Genomic DNA, 12,651 nt, shown 5'->3' with positions numbered 1-12,651 from the left:
ACCTTTTAGGGAAGAACAGATGGTCTCCAAGAGCATAACGGCTGCAAGTTGAAGCTCCCTCAGGCCAGGCCCTGCTTTCGGAGACCAAGCACAGCAAACAAGGGGAGAGGCACTCTCCTTTACATACAGGAAGTGGCCCATCAGGGTGAGAGGCAGAGTTGACCGAGAGCCCAGGTGCCCAAGTTTCTGGGCTCGTGTGGAGGAGATTTTGGTCAAGGTCACTCCTGAGGCCTTCCTGGGGAACTTGTAGGGGCTGGGTGATGAACTCAGTGGCCTGAGGGGTCCCCTCCCGCCCTTGGACCTGACTCCTGGCTGTGACATTGGCACGCTCTGACCTGAGAAGACCAACCTTCAAAATGGGCAGAGAACTCCACCAGCGCATGAGAAGGCAGGAAGGTAGATGTACTCTTCAGGGATCTTGGGGTTGTAAGTGAGAGAAACACAAGTCAAATCAACTGAAGGAAAAGGGACTTAGGGAACTGAAGAGGCCTGGGCAGAGCGAGTGGGGTGTGTACCCCATTTCTCGCTGGGAGGGGGCTCTGCTTTTTCTTTGACAGCTTCACCCTCAGCAGGCTCTCCTCATTTGGTGGCTGCCTCACCTCCCCCTGAACAGCTAGGAACCCCAAGGGGCAGAAAAGCCCCTTTCCCTACAGTCCCAGCTTTAGGTCATGCAGCCTGGGTTGGGTCACATGCCCATTCCTGACCCCGTGGTCAGGATAACAGATTGCTCTGATCAACCAGGCTGGTCAGAGGTCATGGGTCCTGGAGCTTTGGGCCAGGTTTGGGGGAGTTAGCCCCATCAGAACCACAGGCACTGGGATGGGGTGAGGTGTGTTGTGAAAAGAAAATGGAAGGTGGTGTTTAAAAAAAGGGAAGACCTGCTGAGTTGACAAGAGGAAGGCCTGCCTACCACAATAGGCTACCACTGACTCCTTAAATAAAATCACTGGCAACCTTCATCCCTCTCTGCCTGCCATTTGGAGGTCCTCAGGTTTATGCCATAAAGTAACCCCATCTCTCTCAGCCACCAGAAATTCCGCCTCCTGTGACAATTAAAAATTTTTACTAAGATGTTAATGTCTTCCAGAAGCAGTTAAACATGTTTGCAGCAGAGGCTGTCTAAAGAAAGCAAAGCCTCGCTGGAAATAATTTAATCTACTGGTGGGATTTAGGGCAGCAGGGCAAAAGGACGGAGGATCTCTGGGGAGACTTCCAAGAACACAGTGGACCTAGTGGCACAAAGGCAGCCCAGGAGGAAAGAGGAAACTCCTGCCCATCTTAGGTCTCCATTCAAGGCGGATGGCTCTTTTGCTCCCTTCCTCTGCGGGATCTGTCTGTCCAGCTGTCAGCCTGTCACTTCAGCTCTGCTTCAAAGCTGTTGTGTAGGTGTGTATTCATCATCAATTTCTAACACTGAGAAAGGATCTTTCTAAAGAGGGAGGTCTGTTCTTCTGCATGATTACAGATAAGTTCTGTGTGGGAGGGTCAAAGGGGAGGCTCCAGGAAGCAGATAGGACAGCTTAGAACATTAGAATAGTCATCACCACTCTTCCATCCACCCACCCACTCACCCATCACCCAATCACTCACCTAGCCTTGCACCGATTCATCCACCCATCAGTCACCCACCTGCCCACCTATCCATTCATCTATTCATCCATCCACCCATCCATCCATCTGCATACCTACCCAACCATCCGCCCACCCACCCACTCATCTGTCCAACCATCCATCCACTCCCACGCACACCCATCCACCCACTCACTCATCCATCCACACACATAACTGGTGACTGCTGTGGATCCAGCCTGTGCCATGCATTGGGAGCACAGAGATGAGTCACGTCTACCCCCTGCCTTTTAAGCCCTCCCAGTCTAGCTGGAGAGACATCCTCAGGCATATCTCACTGCATGATTCTGTGATCAATGCTGTGGGATCCCCAAGGAGCATTTGATTATGACAGTGACATTTTAGCTGCATGTTTTCAGATCTGTTGGTGTTTACCGAGAGAGAGGAGGAGGGAAGCCATTCCTGGAAGTGGGAACAGCATGAGTGAATTCTGGGAAGTGTAAGAGAGACGAGTGTAGTTGAAGCACAGGGTGGATGGAGGGCCAAGGCAGAAGTTGACACTGGAAAGCTGGGCAAGGACCTTTAATTCCTAGCCTTGGGGAGCCAGGAGTGACATTTGAGCAAAAGAGCCAGCACTCAGAGAGTGTGGCTAGAGACCTGGGGGTGGCCAGCCACTCTTGCTACAGGCTCCAAGAAGACATGCATGCCAAATCCAGCCTGCAATTCAAAGAAACAAAAAGACTCCAAATCTCAGGAAGGATGCCTTTATGGGAACTGTCCCTGAGATGGACAGATGGATGTGTAGACAGCTGGTTTGTGTGCAGATGTAATCATGAACGCTGGTCCATGCTACACACTCTGGGGACATGTGCCAGGGACCCAACGTGGTCAGAGGCATTAGGCATGTGCATCCCAATATACCTGGCTCTGCAGGGCTGGGAGGCTTATGGGATGCACGGCCACATTGCCAAGGGAAGAAGAGGGAGGGGAGTGCTGATGGCCGTGGCTGGAGCAGCCATGTTGCTGGATGTCTCTAACCAGAAGGTGGAAGCTGCTCCTAGCTGGGGATCTCAGAATTTCCTTGAGGGAAGTGGCTTCTGAATTTTCCTGAGTGTAGTCAAATTCTTATCTAATAAACCATCGTAGGCCTCTTGTCAGCAGCACTGGGCACCATTGGCTCTGTCGGACAGCACGTCTTTCACAGAAAGCAAGAGCCAGGAGGACAGTCGAGAATGTGCCCTAGGGATGACATCTGGCAGGGGATGGGGCTCAGTGGCTGGACAAACCTCCGTGCTGTAGCCTTCCAGGTATCAGGCCCAGTTATTAAAAGCCCACTGCTTTAACAGCTCAACATAAGGTGGGTGCAGTCAGATCTTGGGGCGCCAGACAGATCTGGGGCAGGAGACAGTGTACCAGGGGATCCTGGGGTGCTAGGAGCTGTGGAAAGGCCCAAGCTGGCTCTAGAAAGAAGGGGAGCAGCAGCCTCCAGGGTAAGGAGAGGCCTCAGTGCCTTCTCAAATCCGGAGTGTCCCCTTGGCGGCCCCATGCCAAGCACTCTCCAGGCAGGCAGAGGCCAGCAGCACCCATCCCTCGCTCCCCTGTGCTATTCAGTTGGCTGATAGAGTCCTGTAGTCAACACTTGCTGGACATCACCTAGAAGCCCAGCCCAGCCCAGCGCAGGCACTGGGGGCCCCAGACAGGACAGAGGTGCAGGCCCTGCTTAGTGGGGGGATGGGCACTCCTATGTGATAAGGTTTATGAAGAGTGTCAGTCCACGGTGTGGGAATCCCGGAGGCAGGAGGTGGGAAAGGCTTTTCCCACCTCACAGGTGATACTGAGCTGGATCTCGAAGGGAAATTACCAGAGCTCAAGGATGAGAAGCCGAGGAAGGGTGTTCCAGGCAGAAGGCACGGCATGGGCAAAGGCGGGGAGCTATGCAAAGGGAAACTGAGAGATGGGAATGAGGCATGCTCCTGGGGACAAGGTCTGTGAGGGACCAGACTCTGGGACACAGAGCAGCTGGACCAGGAAAGATGAAGCCCCTTTGGGCTGAATCCTCACTGCCTGAGCCTCCTTGAGGGCAGCCCAGGTGTGGGGTTCCTTATCCCTCACCTCAACCTGGGATCTTACTGCTCCATTCTACAGAGAAAGCTAAGGCTGGGAGGGAAAGAAGCCATCCTCCAGAGATGAGCACGTGTGTGTCCTGCTGGGGAGCTCTGTGGCCCATTCAGGGAGGATGCCGTCACCCTCCTGTTGGGGCTTGGCTGGGCTGGGATGGGCTTGGGGACAAGTCTTGTGTCTGCTGGACATAGCTCACCTTGGGGTTAGCTGCTACAGTTTCCAGTTCCCACCCACCTGTCAGCTCACGGTGGGACTTTAAGGAAATCACTTTATCTGTCTAGACCTCAGTTTCTCCATTTGTTTAATGGCATTCTTGATGCTGTAGGCTCAAGGGCCACTTAATTAGGATTCTGTGAAGTAGAGGTTCCAAAGAGCCCTTGAACTTGCAGCAAACTCTGTAAGTGCTATCAAAGCCCTCCAGCCAAAGCCCCCCAGGAATACACCTGGAATCAAAGAAGTTGGGTTGATCTCTCGTTGCAACAAGAGACAGTGCACACCGTGGGGAACCGTGGGGTGTCTCAGTAAGAGGGTGTTAGAGAGGACTTCTTCTTGGATGTGGGGTGGTGTTGGGCGATTTGAGGGTGGGTTTAAGGAAGTGGGACTTTGCTCTGGATCAGAAGTGGGGTGATTCTATGATTGGGTATCTTAATAAATCAAATCTAGAAAGAGGAAAGACTAGAGTGAGGCTGAAGTTGTAATTGGTAAAGAAGCAGCATATCAGCCAGGTTGGGGGACTACCTGGTCATTTTCCTGGCTTGGACAATGTTCATGTTCTGTCCGTGTTCAGACATGGTTATGGAGTGGTCTTGTTTTTGTCTTGAGAGTTTGTTTGGAGGTTCTAGGGGGGAGCACACCTACTCATATACCCTTGACCAAGGAACGGTCCTCCTCTATCAGGGAAGGTCATCCTCTTTGTCCGAGCACACAGCTTTGGGAAGGACACACATGGAGCGGTGAGGGAGGAAGCGGATACCCGCCTAGCCAGCCAGATCAACCCTGGCGATCAGTGGGGTGACAGATGTTGCAGCCAGATTGCCCTCATATCCTGTTTTGTCTTGATCTATCACAGTCACAGAGCGGCCTTGTCTGAGGCCGTTGTTCTACGAAATCGCTCACGTTCAACAGAAGGACACCAAGGTCTGGCTGTGAGTATGAGACCAGCTCCTGGATGTGGGGGCTGCTTTTCTCTTTCTCAGGGTGTTCCTAAGGAGAAGGCTTTAATCAGATTTTCTGGGAGATCTGGGATCCCACAAAGAAACAAATGCTTAATCTCTAAAATTACCTGTGGCCCAGTCAGGCTTTGAATCACAGATACCTTTTGATAGATGGCCCCTCCTGTGGTTTATCACATGTGACTTCAGTAGCTGCTTCCGTGAAATGGGCAGCTCCTATGGCAGCATCAGGTCATGTGGGGGAGAGTGGAGCCACCTGCAGAGGCTCCGACAATGTTGGTGAAATTAAATCACCCTATACAAACCAGTCTTTGTGAAATTCAATCCCTCAGTCTTAAAACCAACATGGACTGTTGTATGGCAGCCAGAAAGACTGCTTGGCTTCTCCTGTGAATAGCAACTTTTCCTCTTCTGTGTGCTTTTTTAAACGTCCTTTTTACAACCCCAATGGAGGGCAATATGGCATCTAACAAAAGTGCATACGTTTTTTTCCTTTGCCCCAGCAACCTCACTTCCAGTAATTTGCCCTAAAGATACATTTCAACAATGTGAAAATACATATGCACAAGGTAATTCATTACAGCACGGTTGACAATGGCAAAATATTGGCAACAATGTCAGTTTCTATACACAGGCAGTGGTTGAATAAACTGTGGTACATTCACACAATGGAGGCCTACACAGCTGTAGAAAGATCGAGGAAGAAAAAGAAAAAAAGAACAAAGCTGGAGGTATCACACTCTCTGGTTTCAAAATATACTACAAAACTATAGTAATTAAAACAGCACGGCACTGACAGAAAAACAGAAAGATAGACCAGTGGAAGAGAACTGAGAACCCAGAAACAAACCCACATATCTTTGGACAGTTAATTTTCAACAAAGAAGCCAACAACACACAACGGGGAAAGAAAAGTCTCTTCAACAAATGGTGTTGGGAAAACCAAACAGCTACATGCAAAAAAATGAACGTAGACCACTATCTTACACCACACACAAAAATTCACTCAAAATGGATTAAAAGCTTGAATGTAAGACCTGAAACCATAGAACTCCTAGAAGAAAACATAGGCAGTACACTCTTTGACATCAATATCTTTCTGAATATTATGTCTTCTCAGGCAAGGGAAACGAAAGAAAAAATTAACAAATGGGACTACATCAGACTAAAAAGCTTCTGCACAGCAGAGGAAACCATCCACAAAACAAAAAGACATCAATTGGGACATGATACTTGCAAATCATATATCTGCTAAGGGGTTAATATCCAAAATATATAAAGAATTCATACAACTCAACTACAAAAAACCAAACAACCCAGGCAAAAAATGGGCAGAGGATCTGAACAGACATTTTTCCAAAGAAGATACACAGATGGCCAATAGACACATGAAAAGATGTTCGATATCACTAATCATCAGGAAAATGCAAATCAAAACCACGAGATATCATCTCATGTCCGTTAGAAAAGCTGTAATTAACAAGACAAGAAATAATAAGTGTTGGAGAGGTTATGGAGAAAAGGGAACCCTCATACACGCTGGTGGGAATGTAAACTGGTGCAGTGACTGTGGAAAACAGTATGAAGATTCCTCAAAAAATTAAAAATAGAACTACCATATGATCCAGCTATTCCACTTCTGGGTATTTATCTAAAGAACACGAAAACACTAATTCGAAAATATATATGCACCCCTATGTTCATTGCAGCATTATTCACAATAGCCAAGATTTGGAAACAACCTAAGTGCCCATCAACAGATGAATGGATAAAGAAGATGTGGTACAAATATACAATGGAATACTACTCAGCCATAAGAAAAAATGAAATCTTGCCATTTGTGACAATATGGATGGGACTTGAGGGTATTATGCTAAGTGAAATAAGTCAGACAAAGAAAGACAATTATAGTGTGATTTCACTCACATATGGAAGATAAAAAACAACAACAAACACATAGACACAGAGAACAGATTGGTGGTTACCAGAGGGGAAGGGTAAGTGGGGAAGACAAAAGGGCACACGTGTATGGTGATGGATGGAAACTAGACTTCATGTGGTGAACACGATGTAGTCTCCACAGATGTTGAAATATGATGTACACTCGAAATTTATATAATGTTATCAATTAAAACAATTGTTATAAATTATAACAATTTATATAGTGTTACAAACTATAACAATGTTACCTCAATTAAAAATTAATTAAAAAAGAAGATCAAGGAAGAAAACTATGAACTAATAAGGTTGATTTCTAGGACATACAGTTAAAGTGAAAAAAACAAAATGCACAAAAGTATCTACAGTTTGCAACACTTCATGTAAGAAGCAAGATGATATAAGAAAACATACATATATTTGCTTATCTTTATAAAAAGAAACATAGAAAGGATAAACCAGCAATGAGTGAGAATGGTTGCCTTAGAGGGGCTGGGTGGAAGCAGGCTAGAAGGAATGGGACGAAGAAGCGATCCTCCTCTGAGTACACTTGTGGGTATAGTTCTGACTTTTGAAACCAAGTTAATGTTCCACATCCATAAAAAATAAATAAAATTAACAAGGATGGGGGGGAATCCTGAAACAGAATACAATCAGAAACAAAGGAACCTTAATCGTATTTCAAACACAGCCTCACTGAAGGGGAGCAGGAAGAAGAACTAATCCTCATAACTTGAACACAGTATCCATCAGGCTAACAACAAAAAGGACTGTAACAAATATTGACCTCTAGTCAGTAAACCTGTCTTCTAACGGTTAGTGTTAATGGTTAGTGAAACTGAAACTACTGAACGTGCATCCTAGGACTGAGCAAATAAGTAAAATTCTTGTGGATAATGAGAATCAGCTTTCTCACTGTTGAAGAAAGGAGTTACAAAATAGCAAAGGAAAAGGCTAGAATGAATGCTCTCACATTGGATTGGTATTGCAGATGTCAGTAGGCACTCATGGATTTCAATATCTAAGTAGAAAGATAAATGTGTGTATGTACTTACACACATATGTGCATATGGATTCACTACATATACACATCTATATTCACATCCTAACTCTGTCCACTGAGAAGGCTTAGAATCAGCAACACTACAGAAACAATGAGCACTTCTGGCATTCAGATCTTGGTTTCCTAAATGCCATTCTCTACTAAAAGGAAACAAGTCTTCTTGGGGGAAATGGCTGACTCCAGGGCCAGGACTGGGAAAGTACAAGATGAGCCTGAAACATTCTGATGTGATCTTAAGGAAAGATGCGCTCAAAAAATGATGGAGATATGTCAAAAGGACAAAGGAGCCAGCTTGAGGAGACTCCCACTGGCCAAATTTAGAACAATTTGAGCATAAAAATAAATAACAATAGTTCTTTTCAACAAATGATGGGAAAACTGGACATCCACATGCAAAAGAATGAAGTTGGTCCCTTACCTCACATCATATACAAAAATTAACTCAAAATGGATCAAACACCTAAATGTAAGGTCTAAAACTATAAACATCTTAGAAGAAAACATAGGGGAAAGCTTCATGACATTGGATTTGGTAATGATTTCTTGGATATGACACCAAAAGAACAGGCAACGAAAGAAAAAATAGATAAGTTGGCTATCTCAAAATTTAAAACTTCTGTGCATCAAAGGACACAATCAACAGAGTGAAAAGGAAACCCACGGAATGGGAGAGAATACTTACAAATCATATATCTGATAAGGGGCTAATATCTAGAATACATAAAAAAAACCTACAACTCAGCAACAACAAAAAAACAAACAACCCCATTTAAAAATGGGCAAAGGACTTGAGTAGACATTTCTCCAAAGCAAATATGTAAATAGAGCCAATAACCACATGAAAAAATGCTAAACATCATTAATTATTAGGGAAATACAAGTCAAAACCACAATGAGATACCACCTCACACCCATTAGGATGGCTACTGTAAAAAATAAAGTGACAAAAAATAACAAATGTTGGCGAGATACCCTTGTTGGGACCCTCGTGCACTGTTAGTGGGAATGTAAAATGGTACAGCCACTGTGGAAAACAGTATGGCGGCTCCTCAAAAAACTAAAAATAGAATTACCATATGATCCAGCAATTCCATTTCTGGATATAGACCCAAAAGAACTGAAAGCAGGGACTCGAAGAGATATCTGTACACCCACATTCATAGCAGCATTATTCACAATAGCCAAAAGGTGGATGCATCCCAAGTGTCCAACGACGGATGAGTGGATAAGCAAAGTGTGGCACACACATACAATGGAATATTATTCAGCCTTAAAAAGGAAGGAAATCCTGTCACATGCTACAACATGGATGAACCTTGAGGACATTATGCTAAGTGAAAAAAGGCAGTCACAAAACAGCAAATACTGTATGATTCCATTTATATGTGGTACTTAGAGTAGTCAAATTCATAGAAACAGAAAGTAGACCGTTGGTTGCCAGGAGGTGGGCAAGGAGGGAACGGGGAGTTGGTGTTTAGTGGGTATGCGTGGGGTTGGGAAGATGAAAAAAGTTCTGGAGATGGATGGTGGTGTTTATTGCACAACAGTGTGCATATACTTAATGCTACTGAACTATACACTTAAAAATGGTTAAGATGGTAAACTTGATGTTTTGTGTATTTTATCACAATTTTAAAAACATGCTCGGTGAAAGAAACAAGACACAAAAGATGACATGTTGTATGACTTCATTTATATAGAATGTCCAAAAGAAGCAAATCTTTAGAGACAGAAAGAGATCCGTGGTTGCCTAGGGCTGTCAGGGGCAGATGGGACTCACTGCTCATGGGCACAAGGTTTCTTTTTGGGGTGATTAAAATGTCCTAAAATTAGACTGTGGCGATTTTTACACAAGTCTATAAATATACTGCCATTGCATTGCACAACCAACACGGGTGAATTTTATGGCATGTAAATTAGATCTCAGTTAGCTACTTTTATAAATAAATAAAGATGGTAACTGATTTTAACCTGTAAAGTAAAAGAAGAATCCAGGTGTCCCATACTGCTACAAATAAACAAATGAATAAATAAATACACAAGGAAGGAGGGAAAGCTCTTCCTGAGAGTAAAATCCCAGCTATACATGTAAAAGAAAATCATTATTTGCTCACCATCATAGTGGTAATTGCTTCAGGCAAGAATCGCCAATGGATGCTAAACTAGTGAGTGGAAGTTTGAGGAAAAATAGAGCTACATAATCTCAAAGTATGTCCCTACAAGATACCTGTTAATTACAAAGAGAAAGAGTACATTTACAGTGGAGAAACCCGGGAAACACCCTAATCAAATGATCGAAACTAATACCAACAATTTTGAAATTAACCAATACTTTGTGCCTTCAGATACACTGAGATGAACACAGTGTCACTCCTATGGAATTCATGCCAAAAATGCAGAAGCCAAATCTAATCCTGAGGAAACTTCAGATAAATCCAAATTGAAGGACATTCTTCAAAAAAACTGGCCTGTGCTCTTCCAAAACATCAAGATCATGAAAGTTAAGGGAAGACTGACACATCGTTCCAGATTGAAGGAGACTGAAAAGACCTGATAGCAGAATGCATCTCATGACCTAGGATTTCCTTTTCCTATAAAAGGACGTTATTGGCACACCTGCTAGGATGACTAAAATCAAAAAGTCAGACAACAAGAAGTATTAGTGAACACGTGGAGAAATTGGAACCCTCATACTCTGCTGGTAGGAACGTAAGAAAATGTTTTTGTTCTTAGGAAATTCATATTGAAGTATTTCGCTGAAAGGGCATTACATCAATAACTACTATCAAATAGTTTAGAAAAAATTAGATAGATAGATAGATAGACAGACAGATAGATAGAGCGAGCGAACTATACAGAGAGAGACAGAGAGCTAGAGAGAGAGTAAATATGTCATTATTATGAGGCTTGGCTTTTTTTTTTTTTTTGGCCAATCTAGTAAGTGAAAAATGGGATATCATTTTTATGAGATCTCATCTCTTTAATTATGGGGAGACCATTTAAAATGCCCCGGAAACCATAACCCAGAATGACCATGAAGGCTATAAAATTTGACAGATATTTATTGAGTGCCCATTCTACTAAGCTCCAGTGATAAAAATATGAAACACCACATCTAGTAGATGTGAAATGGTATCAAACCATCGTTTTAAGTTTGCATTTCCCTGATAACGAAAGAGATGGAATTATCTTTTCATATAGTATACATACTGGCCATTTCAGAGTCTTCTGCTGTGAATGACCTAGTCATGTCCCCTGTCCATTCTTTAGTGTACTGTTTGTCCTTTTCTCATTGATTTGTAGGTGTCCTTTATATGTTCTAGAATCTAGACACTAGTTCTTTGTCACACACATCAAAAGACTAGATGGAAACAATCAAGTCTGTGAAGCTCAGGGTCACGCACAGTGAAGATCTTCCCATTTTAAATGCCATGTCTTGCAACTAAGGGAAATATTTCCCGCACGTGCTGTGGGTCATCGTTGACTCTACTTGGGTGTGTTTGAAAAGTGAGGAAAAAAATTAGAATGAAGTCTAAATCATAAAATTCATGACCTGTGTCCTGTTGTTAAGGAAAGGAATTAGTATTCGTGCATCTGGCCTATGTAATTTATTCACTATATATATTCTCACTGTTAAATATTTTTCATTTGTAACACATGAATATTAATTTATGAGTTAAAACTCCATTTAACTTCATGTTAATTTAAAAAAAAAAAAAGAGAGGATACAAACATTCCTCTTCAATTGCCATTGGTATTTCCAAGCAAAGAACTGCTAATCCCACTCTTTTGTTCAACAGAAAGGGACACTGAAGCCCGGTGAGCGGGCATGACTTGCCCAGCTCCCAACGGGCGGGCTTGAATCTGATCAGAACCTGTTTTCCTTAGCTCCTCAGGTCACAGTGGGGTCCAGCTTGACCTGGGCTTCCTTCTCCCTTCCACCTCATACGTAGCTAAGCACGCAGTACGTGCCCAGTAAATGTTGGTTTGGAAAAACAGGCCCTTCATCAGCCTAGGGACAGAACGGAGTGCCCAGACACTGCACACTGCAGGGCAGGGGAGGCAGAGAGCAGGTGCTGCATAAATCCTCAGTGTTGGTGCAGGTAGAGCCCAATTCAAACCATTGTTGAGGACGCTGTAAATGCTTTATAAACGCTCCCAATCGGTGCTCCGTAGTAGCCTCCTGGTTCACAGGGAACACACCAGCTGCTGGAGTTACCCTCAGTGCGGCGGTGAGTCCGGTGGGGAATTTCGCAGGTAAATCAGTTCTCAACGACAAGCCAAGTGCTCACAAGGAGTCCCTAGGGGAAGCACAGGCGCCTAATTCGTGCTCCTAGGTGACCCAATTAGTACTTATTGAATGTTTCTGGCCCGTCCCTGGGGGGTGGGGAGAGTGAGAATTCCTTTAGTTCCCTCAAAGGATGGGGAAGGAGAGATCTCCGTTTATTTTCCCATCCGTGAAACGGGGTCACGACAGCGTGGAGAGCACGCGCGCGGGGTAGCATCAAGGGGGAACAGGCTTTCCCTCCTCCCTCCCCCATCTTTCCCATCCCAGCTTCCGAGGATTAGGAATTGCATGAGTCGAAAGTTTGTTCCTGGACGGCCAGGAGACCTCCAGACGCGAACGTTCCGGGGCTGGAACACCAAGAGGCCGGAAAGGTGCGGGCGCGAAAGCTCGGCGCGCGGACGTCCTCTGGCGCCCCGCTCCTCTCGCTCTCCCGCTCCTCCTTCCCTTGGTCCCCCTCCTCGCTGTCCCCGCCCCGCTCCCGTCCTCTCATTGGCCGAGCC

This window comes from Equus quagga, chromosome 10, assembly GCF_021613505.1.
Source record: "Equus quagga isolate Etosha38 chromosome 10, UCLA_HA_Equagga_1.0, whole genome shotgun sequence".
Classification (NCBI taxonomy): Eukaryota; Metazoa; Chordata; class Mammalia; order Perissodactyla; family Equidae; genus Equus; species Equus quagga.
The sequence above is the reverse complement of the archived record's forward strand: the minus strand, read 5'-3'. Positions refer to the sequence as shown.